Genomic DNA, 21464 nt, shown 5'->3' with positions numbered 1-21464 from the left:
CACACACACACAAACACTATTTGCTAATAGAGTGATCAGTTTTAGTTTCTAGTGTGTACAACCTATGTAGACGGAACCTCAATAGCTCCAGGAATACTAAGTGCTGAGGTCAAACGGTGAGAACTGAGGCAGTAGGCTGAGCGCTGTATGAAAGTCACTCACTCCTCAGGATTTTGGAGGAGGTACGACCTCTTTTCACTTAAACTAAAAACCAAAGCAAACAAGCTGGAGAGACCGCTCAGCTAAGAGCAGCTAAGTTAGGGTCCCAGCACACGGGTTGGGAGTTCTCCATAGCTGTCAATCCAGTTCTAGGGGATGTGATGAGTTTCTAACCTCCTCTCCGCCCCCCAGGGTCTCTCAGGGATTAAAGGTGTGCGCAGCAATACCAGCTTCTCTTGTCTCAAGACAGATAACTTCATACCGTTTTAGTTCTATTTCCTTCATTAAGGAGGGAGACAGATTTACTCTTTTCTGCAACGCCAACTCGGATAGACTCCTTGTGGGGGGTACCCGAAGAATGAACTGAGTGGCCCTGAGGAAAGGGAGCTATGATCCAGCCAACTCCGAGGAACACACAGCACAAGCCCAGTTTCACCTCAGATTTCAAGAGCGCCTCACCAGACTGTGCTGTTCCGGAGCTGCTGAAGTACAGCAGAGAAAGTACACAGTTCCCGTAACCATGGTAGCGTGCAGTGTGGGCTCCAGTGTGGGTGAGCTTCCCAGAGCTTCTTAGATACTCCTATGATTTGGAGGACAAGCCAGGTACTATTTGGCAAACTTTCTTTTAAAAAATATTTTTATAAGGACAAGTTCAATAGAGCCACCATATATGGGCTGCCCATGCGTTTTTCCATCATATATGGGCTGCCCATGCGTGTTTCAGCATTGTCAGGGCATAAATTTTAATTGTTGGTGTACGAACATTTAATCTGCATGTATGTCCATTTACCACACATGTGCCTGGTGTCCCAGGATGTCAGTTCTGGAGCTGAAGTTACAGGTGCTTGTGAGCCACCATGTGGGTGCTAGGAATCAAACCCAGGTCATCTGAAAGTCAGTGTATTTAATTGCTGAGCTATCTCTTTAGACCCAGCAACCTCTTTTATAGTAGCTAATAAAAACAACCTACTAATTTTTAATCGGTTTCAGAAATGGGAGCTGACCTCACCATCATGTGCTCAAGCAGACAGGAGCGGAAGTGAAGGCCTGTTCAGACTTGGTGCAAGAGGGAGCACATTTTAAAAGTATAAAGGGTAATAGGACTGATCACAAATACCATACGCAATATGTATGTATGTCACTGAAATTATTGGCATTCATCTCTAACTTGGGACCCCTCATCAGATGAGAGGACATCTGATGGAATGTTACGAGGGAATAACTGGCCTCAGTTAGAAAATGGAGAAACAAGCCGGGCGATGGTGGCGCACGCCTTTAATCCCAGCACTCGGGAGGCAGAGGCAGGCGGATCTCTGTGAGTTCGAGACCAGCCTGGTCTATAGAGCTAGTTCCAGGACAGGCTCCAAAGCCACAGAGAAACCCTGCCTCGAAAAACCAAAAAAAAAAAAAAAAAAAAGAAAGAAAATAGAGAAACACTTTGCAAATTAGTCATTGAGTAAAATGCAACAAGAAAGCAGTCATGACATTGATTTCCATATTACAGGCCTCTCAGGTGCTGAGAGCTACTTTTGTGATACTAAGAAATGATCTGAGAAAGGGACGGTAGACAACGTGGCCTTTCTGCACCACTAATCAACTGCTCGAAGCACAGACGGAACCACTACAAACTCATGCTACCAAGGCTGGGTGCTTTCCGCTCTTGCCTTTTCCTTTTTCATAGAAAGAAAGGCTGGGAAAGTGGGGTGTGGGTAAGTAGGCAGCGTCGATGACTAGTGGCTCACAGAGGCAGTGAGGGAAAGAGGAGCTGGACAAATAGCTTTAGCTATTGCGTCCAGAACTCTTAATCTTGTTTTCTCTCCTGCAAATGAAAAGGAAAACAGCATACTAAGAACTAAGAGACTGTTCAAAGACATAGGCGTCCCCAGGAATGGTTCCTATGGCCAAAGATGAGAGGAATGAAACACAGAACAGAAACAGGGATCAAAGTATATTTACAATTTTTGCTACTCAAGAAGAAAAGCAGAGTTCTTAGAGAAACAAACAAAAAGAAAGCGCCTAATTAACTGGGCACTATTAGAGGAAAAAGGAAGGAGCGTTGCGATACAGTGTTCCTGCTGTCTTTCACAGTAACTCCGGTTGTCAGTGAGTGATTTTCATAAATGAAGATTTCCAACTAATAAATGTGCAAAGAATAATAGACATATGAAAGAATCAACCACTTTGCAACTACTAATTTTGGATTTGTGCAGGCAGTGGTAATAGGTGAGACCATTAGTTAGCAGGACGAGGGGAGCTTTATAGTGGAAAAACTCAGCTGTTACCTCCTGAACCCATGGATTAAGCACAGAGTCATGATGTGAGGCAGAGAGAACTGTGGACCTCCCCAGGAGACAACATAAATGAAGCACACATGCCACCCAGGAAGTAGCCAGCCAAGACATGTGGCAGGTCTCTAGTCAGGTCTCAGAGGGAGCCATTTGATGGATGAGTCACATAAAACCACAGGGAACAAACAGAATCAGAACCTGGTTCCGGCCAAAGGACAGGGGCATTCCAGTTTTAAGTTAGGATTCAAATTTAAACTTAAAAATATTGTACATTGCTTCCCTATTTCAACATGTTGTTTGGCACAGAAAAAAAGGTAAGAGTGGTTGCATGTGATGGTGCACACTTATATAGTTGCAGCTCCCGAGGCAGGGGCATTGCAGATTCCAGGATAGCCTGAGATACTTGCTGAGACTATCTTGAGTAAAAAGGAAAGGGTGGAGGGGAGGGTGAAGATGGTCTGTCCTTTTGGTGGGGTGAATGCATGTGGGGTGTTCTTGTCTCTGTTTAGAAACTATTTTAAAGGCAGAATTTCTTGACTGTGTGGTGAGCATAGCACAGAAAAGGGGAGAGCTCTGTTCAACTTACTAGATGTTTGTTTCTTCTGTCTTTACACACATTGTCCACACACTTTCCATACTTAACACACCAGCCAGCTATCATGAGAGAACCCTGCAGTTAAGCACACAGGCTCTGAAATCGATTCCTGTCCTACAGTTTTCTGGGTGGTACTGGCTACTTCATCTGCCATTTGTGAAACAGGGCTGAGATGGCCAATCTCCTAGTTTTTGTGAGAATAAGTAAAATTTTGGATATATAAAGTTAAAATAGGGTCTGTATAGAATCTTTTGTTTCGATGTCTCAGCATTTGCTACATTAAGATTTACTGAGAAGCCACAGTAGTAGTGCACATCTTTAATCCCAGCACCTGGGAGGCAGAGGCAGGTGGATCTTTGTGAGTTTGAGTCCAGCCTGGTCTACAGAGTGAGTTCCAGGACAGCTAGGGCTAAAAACCCTGTCACCAAAACAGAAACAAGGCAAAACAAAACAAAACAAAACAAAACAAAATGACAAATGGTCTCCTTTGAGCATGTTGGGGCCACAGTAGATTCTAGGTCATGATCCAGCAGCACAGAACTATCAATAGAAAAGCTCCAAAGTGGGTTTTAAACATTACATACAACTCACTAGAACATTTTATATTGGATAAACAAATCCTGAATAACCTTTGACACCAAGTGCTGCTCAACAGACTTCTCCAGTGGTAGGGGAATGTTCTGTGTCTCTAAGTTCACTTTGTGATATCCATCAGCCACGTGTGGTGACTGAGCACCTGAAATGTGGCTACTGTGACCTGGTGTCCATCAACCACATGTGATGGCCAAGCATCTTATCTAACTGTATTTAATTTAAAAAGCTGCATTGCCAAGTAGCCATCTTACTAGACATCTGCAATGACTGGGAGACAGTTATTTCTGGGTCCAAACAGGCGTGGTTATGTCTCAGTGATGTGACCTTGAACATGTCACTTCATCTTTCTCAAGCTCTTACAGTCTTTGATTTTGTAGGAGAGGAAGCATTGCTGCATTATAGATTATATACTCCTTCTTACTAAAGTTACCCATCCACATGATTTGGGGCTATAGCTCATTGGCAGAACGGGTACTCAGCATGTGGAGGCCATGGGTTCTGTTGCTAGCACTGACAGTGATAAGGTGTGGTTCTCAGACAAATAAACCAAATTCAATCCTTGTAAGTTCATATGAAGCCTCTAAGCCCAAACTGAAAATAAATACACATTCACAGTTCGCTCTGTTAGTATTTTATTATCTATTTATTTGTGATGCCAGGGATTAAGGCTCAGTCCTTCTGTGTGCTAACTATACTCCTGAGCTCCTGAGCTAAACCTCAGCTCTGTTTATTCTTTTAAATAGATATTTGTTACCCTTAATTATTTGTATTAGCTGGCTTTAATATTTGTTTAACTCCTTTATTTGACTGTGGGATTTTTGGGAGGGGTAGATATTCTATGAAACCAGAACTGAGTAAAAGGGGGTGAACTTTTGTGTGTCTTATCCAATTACATAGGAAGCAGATCTGAAGCAATACTATTTCTTTCCAAGCACATTTCAATAAGGCACAATGCTAAACACACATTCAAAATAAATGTATTTTATTGCACTTTTATCCATCTTCCTTGCTGAAGATCTGAAAAGACAATCACATTAAAAGACAATGCTTTAAAAAAAAATCTGGGTGGGCCGGGCGGTGGTGGCCCACGCTTTTAATCCCAGCACTTGGGAGGCAGAGGCAGATGGATTTCTGGAAGTTTGAGGCTAGCCTGGTCTACAAGAGCTAGTTCCAGGACAGGCACCAAAAACTACAGAGAAACCCTGTCTTGAAAGTCCAAAAAAAAAAAAGAAAAAAAAATCTGGGTGGTGGTGGCATCCCAGCACTCAGGAGGCAGAGGCAGGCATAACTCTGAGTTCGAGGCCAGCCTGTGAGTCCAGGACAGGGCTATACAGAGAAACCTTGTCTTGAAAAAAAAAAAAAAAACTTCAGCCTCTTTGTATATTTAGATTGGGGAATGTCTTCTTTGACAGGTTCTGAAGTCATAAAAAGTACAGTATTTTTTTTTTTTAAAGAAGCCTTAGTAACTTAATTCTAAATTCTTAATTCCAATGTTTTCAACATATACACAAATGGCCAAATGCCCTCAGTCATTACGGAAATAATCACTGTGGTATACCCAGCGAGTTCATAGCAATAGGAAGATGAGGCAGGACACTGGTTCACTCTGTAACATAAGGACACAGTGTTCCAACTGGGAACCTTTCTGTAAAAGAAACATATCCTGTCAGGACTCTCTGGAACTGGCGTAATTCCTGCATGACCCCCACCATGTCGCCAGAGACCAATTTTTCAATAGAGAGAAAAGTCAATAACCAAGACCAGAAAACATTAAATAATGAGAGAAGCTTCCCAAGCGTGGCTCACTACATCCATCAGGACTGTCAGGGTTTCAGAGCCGCGGGGCTGGAGAAGAAGGCTCTGTGGGGATTAAGATTTGCATAAAGCTCCAGAGGCAAAACTAATTTCCAAAATGCAAATGTAATTTAAAGATACTACTAAAATGACATTCTAAATGTCAATACTAATTTTGAAAGTATAGCTGTAAAGGCAAAGATAATGATATTTTTCTTAATTTTTCTTATTTAAGCATCCCATCTTGTTTTTTAAAAGATTGTTTAGAAAGTGAGCCATGAGCATTAACCCACTTGATGTATATAACAACACATTAAAGACTCTCAGAGTTTGTCTGGTTTCAGGTGATGGTCGAAACATCTAGAAACAAGGTCCCCTTATCCTGCACTTGAGGAAGAATTAAATCTAGGCTCAAAGCAAGAACAGTGAAATACAGGTACATCTAAGGCCAGCGAATTAAGCTTCAGAATCAACAAAATTTTATCATTTTTCTCAGATACTGTCGTCAAACAGATGCTTTTCCTCAATCAGACGTGAGTTTGAAGCTTTTTTACCAGGCATGCTGCATTGTACAACTGAAAAGCAACCCGCCCCGCTGTAGTCTGGAGGCCATTTAGAGGGGGACACAGCTTCACAGAGAAAGGGCACGTGACTGGTGGGTTCCCCACCCCCTCCCGACATCAGTCTTTCGTTATCTTATTAACTCTGCTCATTGCGCTTGTCAGATTTCCCTCAATCCAACGCTACTTAAACAGCTGTGCGTCCTCTCTAGGCAATTATCAGTCACCACACTCGGGTTTCTGAATTAGCTGGTGAAAGCTGTTTAACCTTGAGAAATTACATTCGTGAATACATCCTTGAATAGGAGTTATTACTGAAAAAAGGACCGAAAAGACTCACACGACTGTAGCTACTGAATATGTTAATTGCAACACTAATTTACAAATTAGTAAAAATGTTTAACAAGGCTTATCATACACATGATTTTTTCTTTATTATACATATTAACACATATGCTTTCTTTCTATATCTGTATATATGCATAATGTATAAAGTGGAATATCAAAATACTGTCAAAGCCCAGAGTGATAATCTGCCATACGTATCCATCAGGGGCTACCACCTTTAAAGGTGTTCAGAAATCATTCAGCGCTGCTCTCAGAGGTCGCAGACTTCCCACAACAGGCAGACTCTCCACCCCCAGATTCTCCAACTCCTTTCAAAGACAGCATCCCTTATTGTGCTGCCATTCTTTGTGGGTGCTGGGACAGAACCCAGGGCCTCACACACTGGGCAAGCCCTCTACCACTGGATATACAATGTTTTTATTCTTGGCTCTGACATTGAATTTTTTTTTCTTCCTGATACAATATATATGAAAAAAAGAAAAAAATTTCAGAGAGAAATGGAGGGTTTGGAGTTATTCATCAGCTTATAGTCCCCTTCTACCAATCAGTAACAGTTAAAATCAAAAGGTCTACAAGCCAGGACTGTAGTATGCATCAGGTCCTGAGTTCAATCCCAGAGTCACATGTATACACAAAAAATAGTAAGAATTAAAAAATGTTAAAAACCAGTGAGCTAGAAACATACTTAATGCTTTATGTATGCCCTTTATAAACAAATTAAAAGATAACCTTCTAGAGGTAGCAAGTTTTGGTATTTGAAAAAAAGGCTTAATAATAGTTTTCTGCGTGCAAGTATGTAGAATAATTCTGAAATTAATGTGACCAGCTCCCTACTCCAGCATTCCCCTGCTTTCTGTTCCAAGAAAAGAAAAAGGCGATATTTCAACAGTGCAAAATTCTTTGTTGTGACAGAAACATTAATATGATAAGTGTTCTGGAAAGCGAAGCACACTTCAAATCCTAACTATTCTTTCAGACCTCTGCTGAGTCTAACAGTCCTGGCCAACATTTGGTGAGGATTATCCTTCCTTTAGACAAAAGCTAGTGTTCCTTAGATAAATCAGGAGTTATTGCCATGAGACTCATAAAACCTTTTCACAACGCAGATTTCCAAGGGAATCCTTGAAGGCTTTAGGGGCTGCTCCTTTTCCTAAGTAACAAAATACACCCCATGGTGTCTTGCTGACCCCACTCAGCTGTCCTCTGACCTCTTCAATTGTTGAAGCCTAACGCCAGGGCCCACAGAATTTGCCTCCCATATCAAAAAGGCTACTGTTGCTTCCTCCTAGCACCTGGTGAAACAGAATGCAACAGTTCTGGCTCTCCCTTCTGCCTTCCCCTCTCTGACCATTTTCCAGATGTTAAGCCAATACTAGGTTTCAGTGTCTTCCTGGTCATCACTAAGGAACAAACAGGGACTGGGCTGAAGTGGCAATGACCCTCTTGTTCTCTCTGGCCTCAAAAGGATACAACAGGTCATAAAAGAGGAAAAGCTCTTTGGCCTCCCCTGAAAACACTAGGCTATTTAAACACACTGTAACTTCTAAAGCCGGGAGAGAGGGTTTGGCTTATGTTCTTTCTAAAAGCCAAGAGGCCCTAAAGCAGTCACCCTAAATTCTTAATTCTTTTCTTTTTGAAATATTTTATTTTATGTACATTGGTATGAGAGTGTCAGATCTCTGGAAACTGGAGTTACAGACAGTTGTGAACTGCCATGTGGGTGCTGGGAATTAAACCTAGGCCCTCTGGAGGAGCAGCCAGTGCTCTTAACCACTAAGCCATCTCTCCAGCCCTAAATTCTCAATTCTTAACAAGTTTTTTTTTTCCCCCGCTGATATTGGAGGAGAGAGAACCAATATCACCCTTCCCCTCTGAATTAAAAGCCTTTAAAAAAAAAGTCAGAAACATTTTATTAAAGCTCTGTAACACATGTCTCAGAACAGTATCACAAGGGTTTTAAATATATGTGATCACTAAATACAGGCTGATTTTTTTTTTTTTCTGTATAACCAAGGGCTTCAAAGTCTCTTATCAGACAACTGGAAAGAAAATTACAATTACCAAAGAGGAACCAAAAAGTGCATTCTTGGAGGGACTAAGGGTGAGTTTGATCAAGACATAATGTATATGTGAATGAAATTTTCAAAGAACAATAAAAAAGAAAAAAGATATGAAAAATAAGAGTTTAAAATTTCATTTTTATTTTTGTGTATGTGTGTTTGTCTGACTGTGGGGATGCCGTGTGTGGATGACACGGAGACCATCCACACATTGGCATTGGATCTCAGGGACCACCTGATGTGGGTGACAGGGGTGGGGGTGGGGGGGACACTTCAGTCCTCTAGAGAAGCGGTTAGTGAGTGCTTCTACCCACTGAACCTTCTCGTTAGCCCTTGAATTCACATTTTTTTCAATTTATGTAGACAGGAAATTCAGAGCTATCTGGGAGAAAAACTTAGTAAGTTTAACTGGGGAATTGAGAAGACAGAGCAGAGAGGCCTGCAGAGTGGGGTGGAACTGGAAAGGAGGGCATATACGCTCCTGCTCAGTTTAAGGAGCAAACATAGTAGCTTCATTTCAGCTGTAAATTAATCCGACAAAACCAATTTGACCATGAAAAGCTTGAAAAGAGGAATGCAATCACACAATACCTTGGTTCATATATTAACATTTTTGGATCATGTTCATGGTTAGCTAGGCAGTCAACATCTCAGGAAGCTTGTCCGAGATCACAACGTTCTTCAGGGTTCTTTGCACCTATAAAAACACAGAATGCATAAAACCACAAGTTATTTCTCAGTTCCCTTTATTGCACAATATAACAATCTACATATTGAAATTCTACAAAACCACAGGAATTACCAAAGTCCTGTGTACCTCAACTTATTACTATGGGAAAATAGAAAGAAGCTCCCTATTCCTAAACTTCAACAACCACCCTCAATATATGGTCAAAATAATTTCTGTTTTTCTTAGAGCAACCCTCCCCAACCTTCCCTCAGTGCGAGCTGAGAAAGTTTCTTTGACATCATCATAACAGTAAAAGTCCCAGATTACTTCTGTTTTGGAATAGAATTAAGATAAGACAACTTTCTTATTCTGAGGCATTTGGGAGTTTTACAATTCCTGATATTTGTCTAAAATTAATTTATTCAAATAATAAATTAATAAATTTATATTATAATTAGTATAATTATAATTAATTATAAAGAAGTCAAATATAACTAATATGAAGGTAATAATTTTTACTTTTTGAACTTCTATAATGATTTCCAGAAAAATTGCAAGAAGAGAAAGGTTTCCTACTTTCTGAGCAGTGTGTTTCTAGGAGATATTAAATAAACTATAATCACCTACAATTGATTGAATAACGTGCCTATTATTCTTCCCCACTAAGTAGATTATGTTGATATAAATTCATAAACAAAGATATGAAAAATTGGTAAAGCCTTAAATAAATTAAAGCAACTTGTCATTAATTTTTATACATAACTTAGAAGTAATTTTTACTATGTCTAAAAAAGAAAACTAAAGATTCTTAGTTTTTAAGAATGTACTAAATGCAATATGAATATATATAACATTAAAATACTTGAAGTCATGCTAAAATGTTTTTGTACTTTCTTTTTTATGTCAACTTGAAAGAGAGAAAATAAACATTATAGATTTTGGGATAAAAAATATTTGTCTTAACCTCTTCTTATTGGAAGAATTACTTCTCACACAAGAATAACGAAAAACGCTGGCCCTGCATGTTTAGGCTAACACTTCTCACTCACATGCACCAACAGCATCTTTCCTACCTAATCCAAACCCAAGATTACCCCATATGGTCAATGAGGTCAAACTGCATTACTTCCAATGAGGACCGACTGACTCTGCAAGTATCTTAATGATTTTTAAAAGGGTCAATAATCCAATTCCAATAGCTTTGGAGTCTAAAACTGCTAATTTTTAGCCACGTGCTACACACTTCACCTGCTAGTAATGACATTTTTGTATTTTCTTCTAATTACACTCAAAGCTAAGACCTTTGGCCCTGGACCACAGACCCCTATTCAGGTTGCACACATTTTCTTAAAGGACCTGGTCCTTTGTTGTCGCTCTTCCTCTTTCATCTATTATTTACGCCCACAGAGAAGGAGAGACTCCACCGTTTACGCAGCTTAAAGCTCCTAACCATCTCAATTTCTTTGCCTTTCAACTGATGGGCTTTTTCATAGACAAATGCCAAAATGTTTGACAAAATCATTTTTTGTTTTTCAGTTACACTGCCCTCTCTTTTCTCATCTACTATCCCAAGGCAGCTTTCTGTCCTCTCTGTCCCACAGGAGGGACTTTGTATGAATAAGGATTTACACACTGTGACTGTTACCAACCAAACAAGTACAGTACAAACCTCAGTGTCTCACAGATCAATAAAAATTATATATTTGTTCCATCACAGAATCCATTAAATGAAATTGAGGATAATTTAAAAGAACTTAAGACCTGCCCCCAGTCTCCATTAAAACACAGAACTCTCAGAACTCCCTAGCGGAAGTGCCAAAGAGCATTCGGAAAACAATGAGGATATCAGCTACACGACCCAAGTTTCCAAGTGTCTTAACATCTACTAGCTGTCGGCTGACATTTCAATAATTATAAAAAAAAGTAGAAAAGGAAAAAACAGAAAGTAAACTGAAATGGCTAAATGTTCAATTTTTAGCTTAATCTTTAAAACATTTTAAAGCAAAATCTTCATAAACCATCCTATTATTATTGTTATTTCCCAATACTTTCTCCAGATATATATACACACACCTACATATATGTATACACACACACACACACACACACACACACATTTTGGAAATCAGAAACACAAAGCTGTTACCATGATGTAGATCACTCCCTCAGACCACAACAAGCCACCAAAGGATTCTGAGCTGCAGGACGTTTCTGGCCGACACTGGCCCGTCCTTGCTCTCCTTTCCTCCAGGGCTCAGCTTACTCTTGAGTTCTAAGGGTTTCCCTGTTGTCTGTCCTCTGCAGACCCTGAAACCTCTTGTCTTTTCTTGTTTTCACCATTTGCTTCACCCAGCAGTTCACTGGAGACCCATCCATCTTGTAATGCCTAGAGTGACAGATACTCTCCAGAGCAACCACACGCTGAGTGACCAGAAGATAACATCACCCCCAGGAACTCCAGAGAGAAATACAACCTTAGGACAAGGTCTGACTTGACAGACATCGGACCATAAACCTCTTCTAAGTGAAAAAGAAAACAATTGCCACACACACAACCGAATCTGACCCAATCAAAGGCAGAGGAGAGTGATCATTTGTGGATTGCCTTTTCACTCACTTTCCCCCAGAGCTTTTATAGTACGGCAATTCACTCACCAAGAGGCAAGAGACTTCTCGGAGGAAAGAAAAGCCTTTCTCAAGTGCCTTCTTTTATTGAACAATATTCAAAGTGAAATTCATTGACGTGCGTGTTGCAGGAAACCCAAGGCTTCAGTTCAGCCCTCTTCACCCTGCCCCTTCTTGTTTGAATAAAGCAGTATCTGGACTTAGAAACGCTGACTCTATTCTACTGCTGTGAAAGGGACACTCATGCTTTGCAAATTAAAAACACATTAAGCACATCAGAAATTAAAAAGCAACATGTGACACAATGTCAACAATATGTGTAGCTCAGAATAGAAAAGCTCCCCATCCATTAATCAACCTCCAACTTGGATTTAAAAGACAGTGATCAGGAGAGCATCCTGGGAAGGGCCGCAGACTCTCTGCTAACAAAGGAGAGGTCATGTGAACATCTCCCAGCAACGAACCAGTGCCAAGGAAGCTGTACATGCAGAAGGTTCTGCTTGTCTGGAGTTTGGGGTTTTGCCCTTATTTCAAATCCAATGAGAAATAATTAAGCTTCTAACATTTAAAAAATAGGAAGGAAATTCTGAAGAACAAATAAACAAAAACCAACCTGGAGATTAAATTAAAACATTGTGATCAACGTCAATTATGGAAATTAACAACCCATTTTTATAACAAATACCGAGACACAGAGGTAAACCTCTGTTGTATAGAAATACATTCTCATTCTCAAAAAAGAACAATTAATACAAATATAGATGGCATATCTAAAGACCCCAGATGTTCAAGGAAAGCTCATCAACAGCATTCCTATGAACTGTGAGCAAAGTAAATGATATTTGCCTAGTAAAATATTTCAATTTTCCTTTAAAACTTTCACACAGAAAACCTTTAAGTTATGCTAAAATTGGGATGACTTTGTAGTCTGTGATTACTCCCCTCATCTTTATATTCCAAAAATCACCACAAAATTTAAAAGATGTTTTATCTGTTATGTTTAAATAATGTGGGGAATTTAAAAAATTAGCCCCATAAACTAATACCTCTTATTTGAATGTGTCTATGTCTCCTTTACTTCCTTACTTTGGTATCTTTATAAATAACATAGTACAATTTTTTTTATAATCTTGGAATTTCTTATTTTATTTTTAAGGCTGGCAAAAATATACAAAATAATTAAATAAATGTGAACAAGTTCATAACTTAATAGAAAAAGATTAAATAATTACAGAAAGACTATCATCTTGTAGAAGACTTTGTCTACTATGAACTGGCTCAAAGTAGTTCTCCTAAACTACTGAGCCTCAAATAGCACATCCTTGAGTACTCTCCAACTTAAACATTAATAGCAAGAGAGATGTGACCTTGAAATGACAGCATTCCTGCAAAGGGTCCCCAAAAGATACCATTAAATTATCTTCTGAACACAGCATATCCATATGCATGTGTGGAAAGAACACCCCTATGGGTGTTTGCTTGACTGGCCAAAAACAAAACAAGACTTCTTTCTTTGAGGGTCGCTTCCAGATCACAGTTAGAGCTAGAAACCTACACTGGGGAAAATGCATCAATGTGAAATCCTAAGAGGGTTTACGCTTCACCACCATCTTATTTGCTCTTCAAAACCCTGTGAGTCCTGCAGTAAAGGTAGGGCTGGACCATTTCAATAAGAAGAGAGGTGGTCAGTGGCTATTTATCTTCCTTTTGGCTTCCGGACACAGACAAGAGCACTCCCCAAGTCCCCACTGTCACTTTCTGCAGCCTTGGATGTGCAGTACCTTATAAATGACCCACAGGCTTCTTTGGGCACATTTTCTGGCAATGAACTGAAGCAGAATTTCGTGAAATGGGAGAGCCACTGAGTAAGAGGAACACTGCAGACACTAGGGTAAAGGATGGTTCTCCTTGTTCCAGGCTGAGAACGTGCAGGGTTTCCCACTGTCGACTCTCCTTTTTCTCACTTGCATTGAAATTTAACAGAACTTCTTAAGCTCTTTCCAATTTATCCCAATACAACTCTTCCCTTTGGGCAATGTTAGCCAACTTCCAGCAGTGTGGTATCAATTAAAATCTACACACTGTAAAATATTTTAACAAATCCCCAAAAGTAACGTTTTCATAGGTCACAAACTCCTGGGTCAAAAAGACCTCAAACAGATAAGAGATTCATTCTGAATCAGCTGATTTATGCCACCTTCTCCCAAAACATGTCAACTCACAATCATCCTCATGAAAAAACAAACAAACAAACAAAGCAAGCAAAGAGCTCCGGACAGCAGTGATTTAAGTCAGGTGGTCACATGTTAACTGCAGTGGGATTTTGTCACAGGTATGACTTAGTCATTTCATAATTATTTCTGATTCTCAGAAATGACAATAAAATGCATTTATATACTTTTTCTGCTTATTTATTTTTCTGTTTTATTTAAATGACATCAATTTTCTAACTGATACCGATAGTAGGTTCCATTTGAATAACATATTGACAGCATGCAGAGAATATTTTCTGTAGTGATAGTAGTCTCACAAACTGAAAACTTTCTATTTACTTGTATGTATTTTCTTTTGGCAGCAACCTGCATGTACAGAATGTATTCTGTTATATTCATATTATACTTATGCTCAGCTTCCATTTCCCAGCTAGCACCCTTCCTGCTGTGTCTGTTTATTTGTTTGTTTATCAGTTTTTGGAGACAGGGTTTCTCTGTGTAGTCCTGGATGTCCTGGAAATTGCTTTATAGAACAGACTGGCCTCAAACTCAGAGATTCACAAGTCTCTGCCTCCTGAGTACTGGAATTAAGAGTATGTGCCACCACGACTTTTCTTGTATCTTTTTCCTTTTTTTATAACAACTTTTATTTATTTTACACCCCAACCACAGTTTCTTCTCCCTCTTCTCTTCCCATTCCATTCTTTACCTCCCTTCTGCCCACCCTCCAATCTACTCCTCCTGTTTCTGTTCAGAAAGGGCAAATCTCCATGGGTGTCAATGAAGTATGACATACCAAGTTAAGGTAGGATTAAGCTCCTCCCCTCATATTAAAGTTTTGAAGGCAATCCAGTATGTGGAATAGGCTCCCAAAAGCCTGCCAAAGTGTAACTGACAGGCCCCACTCTCACAGCTAGGAGTCCTACAAATTTTTTTTTTGTTGTTGTTCGTTTTGTTTTTTAAGACAGGGTTTCTCTGTGTAACAGCCCTGGCTGTCCTGGAACTAACTCTTGTAGACTGGGCTGGCCTCAAACTCACAGAGATCTGCTTGTCTCTGCCCCCCTAGTGCTGGGATTTAAGGCAGGCGCTACCACTGCCAGGCTAGGATTCTTACAGGTAGGTCAAGTTATACAACTGTTTCACATACTTAGAGGGCCTATGCTTGTCCCATGCAGGCTCTTTAGCTGTTGGTCTAGTGTTGGTGAGCTCCCACAAAGCCCAGCTTAGTTGTTTCTGTGAGCTCCTTGTCTGTGATGACACTGTGTTTGTGATGATCTTGTATCTATGATGACCTGTGTCTCTGATGACTTTGTATCTGTGATGACCTTGTGTCTGTGATAATCTTGTGTCTGTGTTGATGTTGTGTCTGATGACCTTGTGTCTGTGATGACCTTGTGGTGTCTCTGATGACCTTGTGGTATTTTTGATGACCTTGTGCCTGTGATTTGTGCAGGTCTTGGGCAGTCAGGTTTGTTGCATGTTGGTGATTTTGTCCCCTGTGCCTCATCCAGAACATGGCACTTCACAGAACACCTTCAAGGAGGAACCTTTCAAGTGCTTTCACTAACTTCATAGAGATTCCAAAGAGAAAATGTGTTTAATTTAAATATAATGCTTTAACAAAAATCTGACCAATAATTAAAAAAGGATGTGTCTCATTCAATAAAATGTAAATATTTATCAACTAATAGTAAAAATAATTTATGTCTTAAAAAGATGCAAACATCTTTTTATCTCATGAACAAATATTTTTCATTTTCATACCCTTAAGCACCCAAAATTTTAGAAAACTCAATTTTTTTATAACTTTTATTTATTTATTTTTGGTTTTTCGAGACAACCGTTCTGGAACTAGCTCTTGTAGACCAGACTGCCTCCCAAATTCTGGGATTAAAGGCGTGTACCACCACCACCTAGCTGAAAACTTAATTCTTTTAGGAAATAATTTTATTGTGTGCTACCAGACCAATGATTCTGAGATTCATATTTGAGATGACATAAAAATTCAAAGCCTACATACCAAATGAGAAAAAGAGTAATAAAAGCCTAAGGCCTTAAAATTTCATATCACTGGGAAAAAACCCTATATAAGTAAATAATATTAAGAAAGCAATTTCTTAGCCCATTGCAGGACAAAAAGAAACAAAGATTTTCCTCAGAAAATTGACAAAAGTAATTGATCTACTAAACAGGAAACATTCAATCTTCATTAAATATTTATTCAGTGCAATAGACTGTTTGGTGCTATTTGGATCTCAAAGGGGAAAAAAAACAGTTCCTGTTTGGTAGGAATCATGGCTTAGAAGTGACCATAAATGAGACAATTCCTTAAATAGTGGCATTACATTTCAAAATGACAATGCTAAAAACTGATGCTATGCCAAGCTTGATGGTACACATCTGTAGTCACGGCTTGTGGAGAGCTGGGCAGATATATCACTACAAATTTGAAGCCTGAACTACACACCAAGAATCTGTTTCAAAAAAGAAAAAAGAGAAAAACAAAGCCAAACCTACTAACCAAATAAACAAACAAACAGTTGGAGACATGCTATAAAACACAAACAGCTGGAAAAATACTATAAAAACACAAACAGCTGGAAACATACTATAAGATATATATTGCTACTTTGAGATGAGCAAAAAAAGATGCTATGGATGAGAGCACTAAATTCCACAAGGCTTGACTGGGGTTTGCAGTCAGATGCCCTGAGCACAGTGAACATATGTCAGGAGTCAGGTCACAGATCTGACACTTGGCCCACACCTGTCTTCTCTGGAGGGACGGAATTAAAAGCAACACATTTCTAGACTAAATACAAAATAATGGACTCTTGTTTGTAGATGACACAATCTTTTATATGGAATAACTTAAGACTCCACAAAAAACTGGTAGAACAAACTAATATAGTAAAGCTAATAAAAACAACCCAACATATAAAGCTAGCAGCATCACCATGTGCTAACAGTAAACTGTCAGTAATAACAAAATTCAATTTGTAAACCTCACAAAGTAAATTTTAAAAATTAAGAGTAAATTTAACCAACAAAGCAAAAATAAAAAAGAATCCACTGAAAAATACAGCACATTGGTGAATTAAATTGATAGAAATAAATAAGAAAATATCTGATTTTCAACGATTAGAACAATAGTATTATTAAAATACATTATTCAAAAAAATCCAACAAATTTAATGCAATAATTAAAACCAAACATTTTTCATAAAAATAGGAAACGAATCCTAATATTTTTACAGAGTCACAATAGACACTGAATAATCAACGATCTCTTAAACAGCCCTCCACCAAACAAAACAACAAAACAAGACAGACAGACAAAAACTCTGAAGGAATCAGATTCTCAGGTTTCAAAACTGACTTCAGAACTGTGGTGAACAAACCAGCATGGTAGTAGCATAAAGATATCCACAGTGATGTATAAAAATTAAATAATGGAATAGAATAGAGAAGTCCAAAATAAATTCACACACTACTGACTGATCCTCCACAAAGATGCTAAGAACTCAACAGACTGTTGGGAAATTGGATGCTCAACATGCACGGGGATCAAAAACTTATCTCACACTACAAAAGCAACTCAAAATGTTTTTCAAAATTCTGAATATAAGACCTGAAATTTACAAAACTACTTTCTAGCCAGGCATGGTGGCACACCCCTTTAATCTCTACACTCAAGTGGGAGAGGCAGGCAGACTGCTGTGTGTTGGATGCCAGACTGGTCTACAGACCCAATTCCAGAGTATCTTAGTGAGACGAGTGATGAGACCCCATCTTAGAAAAACAGAACAAACAAAAAAGTGCTTACTAGGAGACAGCAATGGGGAAAATCTGAATGATATGGATCTGGGTTATGATTTTTTTTGGATATGATTCCAAAATCATAGGCAATAAAAGCAAAAGCTGACAAAAGGGATTATGTCATATTATAAAGGATTATGTCATTATAAAAAGGATTATGTCATATTATAAAGGATTATGTCATATCATAAAGCTTCTTCACGGCAGATGGGATGAGAAAGTGAAGAGAGCTTGAAGAATGGAAGAAAATAGTTCTAAATCATACTTTAAAAAGGAGTCAAACCCTAAATATGTAAGAAGTTCAAACAATAAAACAAACTGCCCCCCAAATTCAAATTTTAACTCCTACAAAGGCAATATAAAACTATTCAGAATAAACTTAATCAGGAAAGTGAAAAATATACACTAACAAAAACAAAGATGCTTAAAAATGCATCTTTATAGATGTACAAATGGTCAAAAGTGCATGAATTATCAGCATGACTAACTGCCAGGGAAGTGTAAATCAAAACTGCAGAAAGAGGTGACCTCACACCTAACACCTGCTATCTTTCAAAAGATAAAAGCTGACAAAAGGGAGCACTTGCTGTTGGTGGGAACAGTATGGTAGGTCCCTAGAAATTTAAAACCAGAGCGTCCATCCCAGCCAGCAATCCACCATGGTGTTGCTTCCTGTGGCTCCATTACTCAGAGCCCCTCAATAGACTAACTTGTGGGTGTAAACAACTGTGATCATACAGAGCATTGTAGGATCCTACTGTGCGCTGTATGCAACCTAACCTTACCTGTAGGTTGTCTACAGATGGAAGACAGTATGTACATTGATTTCCAATTTACAACAGATGAACTTTCACTTCTTTTCTAGTTTACAAAGATACAAAAGCAATTTAGTTTAAAGAACTGTATTTCAAACTTTTAAATTTTTGTCTTTTTCAGGATAGTAAGGGGTTATACACAATATTCAGCTGTGATTCTGAGTAGAGGCCGAGAGGCATTGTTTCCTATTAGTTAACTGTCACAAGGGTAAATGACACACACTGTACAGCCTACTGTACTGTTGAGCACAATACTTGGTTGGTTATGTGCTTGAATACATATTTAAGTTACAATATTTTATTAAGATGTGGCGCCATGATAGAGTAAGAAATGTTCAGCATTACCTCACTTTCAAGTTTAAAATGTGTCCATTGTGAGTCAATGAGGAAACTATTACATATGTTCTGAAAATGAAAGTATCTGCACACCCATGTTTGTTACAGCATTGCTCCCAGTAGCTAAGACATGAAACCACCCCAAGTATTCACTAGTGAATAAATGGATAAAGAAAAATGTTACACGCACACGCACACACACAACTTATTCACTCACTGAAAGGAAATCAGGCTGGAGAGATGGCTCAGCTGGTAATGTGCTTGCCACATAAGCATGAGGACCACATAAGTGGGAGGCATGGTAACCAGCCTGCAATCCTTAGGCAGGCAGGAGATCCCCAGGCCAGCTAAAAAGGCAAGCTAGACTAGCTGAACAGACAAACTCTAGGTTCAAATGAGAGCTATCACCTCAATAAATCAAGGTGGGGTGCAATAGAAGACATCTGACATCAACCTATGGCCTCTAAATGCATACTTGCACACATACCTGTATACACACATGTGCACACACACATGTTAACACATGGAACCTCATTTACAACAATAACCAAAAATAATAATGGGTATCATGGTAATAGATTATATGTTGTAACTTTTTAAAATTATCAAAATTTATTAAGTAATTAAGTGAAAATTTCTATACAAAGGAACACATTCCTTAAAGAGAAGCCTAATCATTATAAAGTTGCACATTTCCCAAAGGAGATAACAATGTAATTCTAATTAAAATATCAGTGGAGTTGGACAACTATACTAGAACATCTGTGACTAAATTTAATATTGTCAAAGAAAAGACAGAGAGAACTCTTCAAAATCAAGGAATCAGAGCTGGAGAGATTGATAGTTCAGCCATTATGAGCACTGGCTGACCTTCCAGAGGATTCATGTGGCAGATCACAACCATCTGTAACTTCAGTTCCAGAGGACCCACCAGGCATTATACATGCATGGTGCACTGACATACAGGCTTGCAAAAATAAAATAAATCGTAAGCAAAAACCAGGTTATAGAGGAGATAAGTCAGCACCATATTAAACCATGTTGTGAAGAAAGAGGTTTTGGTTATTAAAATCTGTTGGCAAAGCTCAGCAAGCATTTCTCTCATCTTCCTTTTATATTTCCTTTTGATTTCTTTTTATATATAATAAATTAGTGTGCACGTATGTGCATACATGCATGCTACCACACATTTGTGGGTATATCCATGTCTCAGAAGGCCCATAGTTTCAACAGACAAATTCCTGGAGTTGGCTCTCTCCTTCCACTGTGTGGGTTCTCATATCAAATGGCAGCAGGTGCCTTTCCCATGGACGCTGTGGGAACTCCTTCAGCCAATAGCCTTTAAGATACCAGCCCACTTGGGCATAGTCTCTTTTACTATAAATGCAGAGGACTGTGACCTGTGAGTCTATCCCTGAATAAAGAACCTTTTATTATACTCAATTCTGAGCTAGTGTGGGATTACTTTATAATGTCCATCTTCATTGGGCGCCCATGTGAATCCCAACTCTATACCTATTGGATGGAATGGCCTGAAAGTTACAAAAGGTCCCTTGACAGTAGGTCTCCCATTCCCACCCACCTGGCTTGATTTCACATACTAAGTGGTTTTTTTTTTTTTTTTTTTTTGCCAAAACCTAGTCACAGCAAGGCTACCATGCAGCAATTTGGGAATTTCCCAGGCTCACACACACTCAGCCCCCTCCCCCACCACTTTCCCTGCCATGTGGTGGCTTGTGCAGCTTCTGGTTTGTGTTTCCTGCTCACAAGCTCTGGGCTCCTTGCTCTGTGTACAGAACTGTTTTAATTACTCTTAATTTGTCAAGCAAAGCATATTTGTCAGTATTTACCAGGCACCAATGTGCAGAACCAAAGTGGCTCAGGACTATTTGTGTCAATGCTGGTCGCATCTCTCTGCCACACACTGCAATCACAATACCTGCTGGCCAAAATAAAGATTATTACACCTACAACAATGTACTGAAATCTCATAACAAAGGTAACTATTTGATTAATAAATAAATCAATAAACTTAAAAATTATATAATTGCAGACAATATTACCATTCAGGAATTTGATAACTTTTTTCTTATACTATGGATCGTATTCTGCAAGGCTTATATGGTTTTTCTGAGACATTCATTTATTAGATATTGGGACTTAGCTTTGTTTTTCATATTATATCCATAAGAAAATGGTTTTATTTTATTTTTTTTTAAATATTTATTTATTATGTATACAGTATTCTTTCTGCGTGTATGCCTGAAGGCCAGAAGAGGGCACCAGACCTCATTTCAGATGGTTGTGAGCCACATGTGGTTGCTGGGAATTGAACTCAGGACCTTTGGAAGAGCAGGCAATGCTCTTAACCGCTGAGCCATCTCTCCAGCCCAAGAAAATGGTTTTATAACAGAGCCAAGAATGAGAAACTTTTAGAAATGATACAGTCTTTACGGACTAATAATGAACAGCTGGCTGACAGGATTAATACCATGAAAAATCAAAAGTTAGCTGAAAAAATTAATGCCATTAAAAAGAATAACATTAATTTGAAGACAAAATTCAATCCATGTCCAAGGGTACTGAGA

General features: G+C 38.9%; 1 protein-coding gene across 1 annotated transcript in view; it reads right to left on the bottom strand.

Moving 5' to 3' along the window:
• The window catches only part of LOC121443342 (GREB1-like protein), a 253801-nt gene that overhangs the window by 118979 nt on the left and 113358 nt on the right, over positions 1–21464 (bottom strand). Inside the window, exon 2 of the mRNA XM_041645069.1 lies at positions 8990–9095. The gene's annotated coding sequence lies outside the window, so the exon portion shown is untranslated. The remainder of the gene's footprint in view (positions 1–8989; positions 9096–21464) is intronic.

Source organism: Microtus oregoni, unplaced genomic scaffold (assembly GCF_018167655.1).
Source record: "Microtus oregoni isolate MIOR12 unplaced genomic scaffold, Mior012 000105F_ref0000443, whole genome shotgun sequence".
Taxonomy (NCBI): Eukaryota; Metazoa; Chordata; class Mammalia; order Rodentia; family Cricetidae; genus Microtus; species Microtus oregoni.
This window is presented reverse-complemented; position numbering and strand designations above follow the sequence as displayed.